General features: G+C 30.3%; 1 long non-coding RNA gene across 1 annotated transcript; it reads left to right on the top strand.

Moving 5' to 3' along the window:
- The first annotated feature begins 945 nt into the window (after positions 1-945).
- LOC127738161 (uncharacterized) lies at positions 946-6,441 on the top strand. Its single transcript, XR_007999946.1, has 4 exons — positions 946-1,144; positions 3,735-3,765; positions 5,375-5,561; positions 6,256-6,441. It is a non-coding gene; the product is annotated as an uncharacterized LOC127738161 (long non-coding RNA).
- Positions 6,442-8,341: the final 1,900 nt, after the last annotated feature.

Raw genomic sequence — 8,341 nt, 5'->3', positions numbered from 1 at the left:
TATGTGGAGAAAATTTGAATACTTTTTGAAAGTTCTTATTATCGAAATTAGTTCTTTCAGTATGTAGTTTTATTTTGCGTAAATAAGCACAAAATAAAAGTTGCAAAACGTTTCCTCAGATTTTTAACATCAAGTCTTTATATGGAATAATGAATGGATCTTTTTTTGTTTCAATAACTTTAAAAATCATAAATATTCAAAATAGTTTATTTTTAAACTTGACTCTTTTTATAAAATAAAATCGGAGACACGTCTTGTAGCATTTGTTTTTTTTTTCTATGTGATGAAATGGACGAAATGAAATGAAAAAAAAACATTTAATATCTCCTACGCTTACAACGGTTATTTTAGAATAGGAACGGTGTATTTTTCTCTCAATTTTCTTCCAAATGTAATAATTTAAAAAGGTTGATTTATAAACTTATTTTTGGCTATCTCCTCTTTCATATGGTACTCCAGTTGTCTTGATATCTATTCAAATGTTATTTCTTTTTGATTAAGACCACTCCTACTTTTCCCGAACTAGACTATTGGGTTATACCTGAAAATACAGATTCTGGTACACGCTTAGCGACACAAGGCCTGTATTCAGATTGTTAAAAATGCCTATTTGCAGTCGTGCGTATGTGCATACTAGAACTTGTATATATTTTATTGTAATTCCTATTTAAGAGATACTTGGCCTATTCCCAATCTGTTCAGTGATACCAACATCCTTTATACAATCACACAAGGAAGAAGGAAGAATATTGATTTAACATGTATTTCATTTGTAATCAAAGTGATGTCTCCATTTGATTGACGACTTCAAAATCTAATATAAACAAATATATGTACTGTTGGCTGATTACATTTTAAAGAGTCTATTGGTATCTCGAGATTGGTACATTTATATATTATAATGATATTTCTATAAATAGTTTATCTCTACGTCAAGTAAAAAGTATAAATAGACAAACGTGTGAAGGTCGTATTATAGATTAATTCAACAATATGTGTGTACGCATGTTATTTGTTGTCATTAACAGAATCTACATGGCAGAATACGTTTGATTTGTTAAAGTTATATGACATTTAACTGCAGGTGAAATTAATAAAGATTTGGAGGAATGAACAATTGTGTAGGAAACCTCGTCTAACACAGGTATGGTTTACATGTAACAAATTAACAGCCTCATCGAACAATTGATTTTGTGGTGGTCATGAAACATCTCCCCCTTTTCAATCTTTTCCCTGGTGTATTATATGTACAATGTACAAGTCTCAAGAAAAAACAAACTAAATAGGTATCGGACTGTATAGAACTGACGATTCAACACAAAGAGAAAACAGTACTCTAGTAGAAAGATTTGTGCAACAATACTAAAAAAAAAGGTTAATGTGCGAATACGATGAAATATAATACACTCTAAAAATCCTTTATATTCCCTCAGTATATTCCCTTATATAACATTATAAGGTTATTTTAAAAATTTAATCCATGATTTTTCACTGCATAGAACCATTAAAACTTACATTTTTGTGACATCCCAAATTGTCAAAACGGAATTATAAATGTAAAAATGTACATATACATCCGTTATCACTTTCTCTCTTATTAATACCATCAGGGTGAAGGATATTAAGTTATTTATTTGTCAACACGATTTTATACACATCCTCTCCATATATTACCATCTAAGTATCGTTACCCAAATCTCTCTCTCGTTATATATATATATATATATATATTATATAATGCTAGGCGACGCTACCGTAGAAGTGACAGGGATATTAACATGTTCTAGACTAGGTTGCGGAGGTAGTATACAATCACTTTACTGTAACATTGTTGTGTTGATCTCTAGACAACCACATATATATCAAGGCGCAGGATAAACGCTGTTAAAATCTCGTAAATCGATTAAAAAGTGATAAGTCAAGGTCACAAACTAAATTGAAGGAATCGCATGAACTCCTTAAGGAGCGAGACCGGTTGTGTTGACAGGTTAGTGTCTCCTGCTATGCATGTATCACCCACCATAAGAATAGTATACATAATTATATTTATAATCTTTCACATTAACTCGGCAAAAAGCAAACACACAAAGAGAAAATTTATCATTTAAAAAAAAAATATACTGAAATTTGGTTACTCTTGTCCTCTGTTCATTTATCCATCTGTCATTCGCTCACTAGGGTTTTTCATTGTCATTATTCTTCTACTAATTTGCATTAATACATGATCACAAAATATGGCCAATTATTATTCTTAAATTAAGGAAGTGCAACGGTCAAGTTCCTTACTGATGTTAATATAATAGTAATTTTCCTACACTACCTTTATATTTTTTACTGTGTCACTCATTTTAGACTAAGAACATCTGTCAGTTCAATAATTAATAATAAAAAAAAAAAGAATTGTCTTTGCTTTTACAAAGGTTATGGTTAAAAGCTAAATCGTGATCAGGAATAACTGAAGTGAATAGTTTTTTTCATATCTAAGGCTCATGCTCATTTTCGTCACCACAAAAGAGATTACATTGCTGAGAAACAAACTATTACTATCAGACAAAGACAAGCTTTAATACTAATTAGATGCATTTATTTAAATGTTACATCATCGTAGACAGATAATATACATGTACTGCTTTTGTAAGAATAAATCATAGCTGAAAAATCAACAAAATAATACATGTAGATTTTAATTATTTCGACATCTGTCAAGTAAATATTGATTCGAACAAATGTGTCACCATGAAACACGCAAAAGACAAATAATATTAAAAGTTTATGATAATGTGTTTTTTTTATCTTATACTTAAGGCCTTACATGCATAGTTGTGTGTCGGGTTTTTTATGTTAACTTTTCAAACTCTAACAGCCAAACAAAAAACTCACAAAAATCCAATACCTATAAACTAAAAATGAATTACAATTTGACGTCATTTCTTAACCTCAAAACAACACATCAGTATTGAATATTATGTTCAAATGCCCCTTAACATGGTAATCGATTTACACAAGATTTTCTGAAATACTTTTGTGTTATTTTTTCTTTTCGTGTTTTGTTTTGTTTTTCTCAAACCATCAAAAGCTTACTAAACAACTGGATATAAAACTAAAACTTAAGAACATTTCGGCCTATGTAGTAAAAATCTACGGGGTTTCTTCATTAATCGTCTTCAATGCAACTACGCAAAAGATTTGTGAGCCAAAAAGGTATGAAAATGACAGCCGAAACAGTCCATGATCTCAATTTCGTCAGTAGGGAGTTGCACCTATAGTTTAATATAACTGATTACTTTATCAACTGATGATTTTATGTCCAAATATATCGTTTAAAGTCGTGCCAATATTTAATCACTGACTGAAAGGACCATTGGGGACCATCAATCAACAAAGAGATGTACTGATAATATAAACATGATGCCGATTTGAGAGTGTACAACTTATTTGTTTGACAGTTTAATATCGGTATAAACTGATGCATAAAGTCTATTACATAGTTTTAAACGAGACAAATTATGTATTCTTGGTTTGTGATAAATGTATTTGTTGTTGAATTTAACCCTCCATCGAATTATATTTTGAGAATACCGGAAAATGATGAAATTCAATGTTTGAATGATATATGTTATCTTGAAATAAATGCACCCTTTTGACCACATCTACATTAAAATAAACTTCGTTACAGTCATTTTAACGTGATTATTTATGTTTGAGTGATTATACAAATTTTATATCCTTTTCAGCATTGTAGAAGATGAATGTGGAATCAATAAAGTAAGTCTTTTTTAAAAAGATGTGGGAAGAGAAGGACCATTATCGACCCTTATAAGAACTGCGTAAAGTCTCATCTAAAACAATATTTCATTCTGAGATGTGTTGGAGACCTTTAGCAGAAATTACATTAACGGTACAAGTTTAAGTTGTCAGATGCCCATTAAGTCAATTAGTGACTCTTCAGTGATGCTCCAGTACAAAAAAAAAATGAAAATTCAAAACATAATACAAACGTTGCAGAGCTGATAAAACCAGAAGGACCTAAAGTATAGCCGATTCTGGAATAGGAATTAGAGCTTTGCATGAAGGAGATATGTTCCTTAATTTAAAATGTTTACAAAATTTTATAACGGCAAATTTCAATTAGACAAGATCCGTATTTTCATGCCAGTAGATAGTTATCCAAACTATCTTTTCCAGATTTTAGTCTGATTTGTTTTTGTAATGTATATTTGTTCTTCTAAATATATTTGTCACACTTTTAAAGTTGAGTTGCGTATACTATTCCTATATAATATGATTACCTTGACGTCTTCCGTCCGACAGCAAGACCATTTTGTCAGCCAAGTCGTTCGTTCCAAATTGGGACGTTTAATCCGAGGCATAATGTATTGGAGAGTGCTACAATTTGTAAGCGCTATGGAACAAGTACCACCAACTCGTTAAAGGATCATAAGCCGATCTGTTGAAATTCAAAACTTCTGCCCATCATCAAAATACGTTTGTTTCAAGTGGCAGTCAAAAATTAAATGACTGTTGTATCGTTCATGTATTGGCGTTAAATAATTAACATTTATCGATGATATATTTAGTTGGTAATGTGTGAAGGGTAGATCAGAAAAGTTTACCTATCCAATATGCAATGAAATTTTATCACCGACTCCAACTTATCGAATTTTAAGAAGAATAACTCGAAGGGTGCTAGCTGAACCTAAATTGCTAGCTCTCAGAAGCAGTTCAGATTTTGGTGCGGTTTGTTTCCTCAATTGTAGTTTTCTGTCTGTTATTTTGTTGATTGTTGTATTCATTTTACATTTGGTTTCTATCTGTCTTAAGGTCTTTAATTGGTCCTTGGTATCTTCTTATGTTTTAATCACATTTACAGTTACATATATTCTTAATGTTCATAACATTACGAATTATACACTAAAAAACTTGACCTCTCTTATCTGTAACATTAAATTAGCAATTGCCTTGTACATGTAAATGAGAATTATAATCAATTGTATTTAAATTCATTGCGAAGTACATTAAAAGCATTTGAATCTCATTTTAAAATTCAAACAATAGGGTTTTTCTCTTTCGAGAACATAAAATAATTTTATAGAGAAGTACCAAATGGTCAATAGAATATCTAATGCAGCTAATTAAACACCATTTCCCATAATTTATTACAGATATCACTACTGCTAGGAAAAATTCGTCCAAGAACAAAGATATCATTTCGTAGCCGTAATTTACAAACAAAATCAATGGGAAAGTCCTAATACTATTGTTGTGTAACGTCATGAATATCATACTGATATGTTAATCTAAGAAAATAGCTAGCATTTCCTGTAATATGAATTTCATTATTTTTTTTAACATTAAATGTTATTAATCATTTCAGTGCTGTGTGTGGAATAGCAATTGTTCAAAGAATATTTGGTCCAGGCCCTACAGAAGGATCTAATCATATAAAACTACAAACCGCTGGTGGTCCAGATTCTGTGTTTCAGAGAGTTATTTTAATGAAATACATTTACTACGATTCAAAAAGATTCCATTTCCGAAAGAATGATAACATGCATTTTAGGGTACGAATAGACTTATTTCTCAATACTGTGTGGTAGGCATATAATAATCTGTTTGCAATACATCCCATGTCGAATAATTGATAAGAAACTTTGTGTACCTTATGGCATCAAATTTAAGGAAAACTAACAATATCAATTGCCAATTTGAAATAACTGGTGTGTTATTTAACAAAAACTGTTTGTTTATAAAACGAAAATTATCTATATAATTTATTATTTTACTCCACTTTTGGAATTTAGATGGACACAATAAATGTTTAGGGTCACGTGGTGCCATTCTGAAATATAACATGTGCATTATAGGATTTAATTCGAAAGTACTAGGACATTTAATACATTGTCAAAGCAGTAGCTTATTCCATGAAAAAAGAATACTGAACACATAAAGTTGTTAAAAAAAAGTTATAAAAAAACAATTGTTAACTTTCCCAAAAGAATGCAATGGACTCGTGTAATTATGTTAAGCGCAAGATAGTTCGTGGATTTATTTGAAATTTGGTAAACTGCTGTGCCTAAATTTCATTAACAAAAATGTACGTCAAGCTTATATGCAGTACTTCGAGTCGGATCATTTCGATTACACTATCTATAGTATGAGTATCTTTTTTGGAGGCCTATCCAAAATAGTTGACAATTTACGACCAGTCAGCCTAAAATAACCCCTTTTCCTAAGATGTTTGTTTTTGTTTTTCAGATTCGTTATGATGAAAAGACAGAGTGGCACAGAATAGAATTTGCCTCACTAGGTTCAGAATGTTTACTGTGTAGATCTATACGAAAACATTGTGATTTATCGTTCAAGAGAGATTTGTGATGCGTAATGTTTTTGTTTTTCTTGTTTAAATTATGATGGGTTTTAAAGTAAATTGTTTTGTTGATACTTCCGAGTTATCTTTCTTTCCAAGACAACACAAGAATGGTACAATTCAATAATGCAATCGAAACATATTAACAACATGATTATCTTTATTTCCTCCATATATATGAAGATTTTTACAATTTATAATATACGAACAGCATCAAAAACATTACACAAACATATTTACATAATTTACATATTCTAAACAACATCTAAGTATAACACCAATCCAAAAAGGATATATATAATTACATAATTATAGGAAATACAATAGAAAAAAACGTCTATTCTTCACCAATTTTCATACAAGAACAACATTAGTTTAGATCAAATATGTGACTATAAAGATCATATTTGAAGACCTGATATAGTTTAAACATATAATGTGCTATATGGCACATCAAGAGGCTCCATACATCAGCATTTAGAGTTTGCATGGTATGGTTCATACTTCTAAGTAACGACTCTACAATTTCGTCATCATCTTGATTAAAGAAACTAACGGAATCTTCTACGTCAAGAATATCAACTATTTTGTAGAACATTTCTGTAAAAGTGATGTACAGCATAATGTATAGTGCATAAGTATATCCGTATTATTTAAGTTACAAAAAGAGCATTTGCCTGTTTTAATAGCTATGGCTCCTAATTTCACAAGCGTCATAAATTTTGAATTTAAAGATGGATATGTTACCGCTAGTCGTAATAAACGATGCTCCGTCAGACATGTATGTATTTTATATTATCATGCTTCCCTACCGCTATATCAGCTTCCTGAACATATCTGTAAAACTCGTATCCAGTTAGCGCGTGCAAGTGAGGAGACATTATCAAGTGAGCAGGACTTATCAACAAATTCTCCCAACATATTGCCTTGTATTGTAATGGTGATAAGTCACCAAATAAATTCTTTTAATAAAATAAATTACACTTGCAGTACATATTTTACAATGAACCATTTCTTTTTTCCTAAAATTACATTCTGAAACGAGATGTTGATAAAATGGTGTCGACGGCAGTCTTGATAAGTTCTGCCGGGACTACTTTTTTTCAGAACTGAACTATTTGACCTAATTTGTACTATTGATCTGACCTGTATTGAAATCAATCTATCGATACAAATGTCAACAATGCGGGGGTGGCAGTTTAAATTATTAAAAACATTTATAGTGAACATAAAATTCACAGTAAAACTTATAATAAAAATTGATTAATTAAATGCACATATATTATACACTCTAGATTAAACATTTCATTTTAAATAATAAAATAGGGTGAAAAATCTACCACAAAACAACAACCCTCTTTCTGACAAGTCTAAAATACTTATTTCGTCTGCTAAAACAAAACAAAACAAAACAAACATACGAAATGGCTACTGACAAAGATAATGCTTTTGAAGACCAATCAAACAGACATTTCTTACTTCAATTCGGGGGAAATTCAGCAAATGAAAGTCAAAGTCAAACTGAGTGCATGTACATACATGTATCACTAATGTCAAATTATTTGAGCCTGAATTACATATACCAAGTTTTCTCAAATTGCTTGTAAAACAAAGAAAAATAATTGTTTCATAAAAAAAAGCACACATACAACAATTTATTATCATGTTCACTGCATATTAAATTGGTATCCTGAAAAATTCCACAAAAAGTCACAATTTAATGTTTATGTTGTGAAAAATGGTGTAAATCATATATATTGGCTATATCTGTATATGTACATTGATAATTCACATGATATAGACTGAAGAGGGCAAAATATCAAATGATTAAAACATGTAAAACATGTTAAGATTCCATTTATAGTATTTACTGTATCAATGTTACTAAGTTAGGATTTGAACCTAAGACCTTCTCATAAAGAGATGCTCTGATCCCTGAGCTACCTAGTTGAATACACTGAAAGCATAATTTTT

This window comes from Mytilus californianus, unplaced genomic scaffold (genome assembly GCF_021869535.1).
Source record: "Mytilus californianus isolate M0D057914Y unplaced genomic scaffold, xbMytCali1.0.p SCAF_4, whole genome shotgun sequence".
NCBI lineage: Eukaryota > Metazoa > Mollusca > Bivalvia > Mytilida > Mytilidae > Mytilus > Mytilus californianus.
Note: the sequence above shows the minus strand (reverse complement) of the source record. Positions and strands in the feature narration are given on the sequence as shown.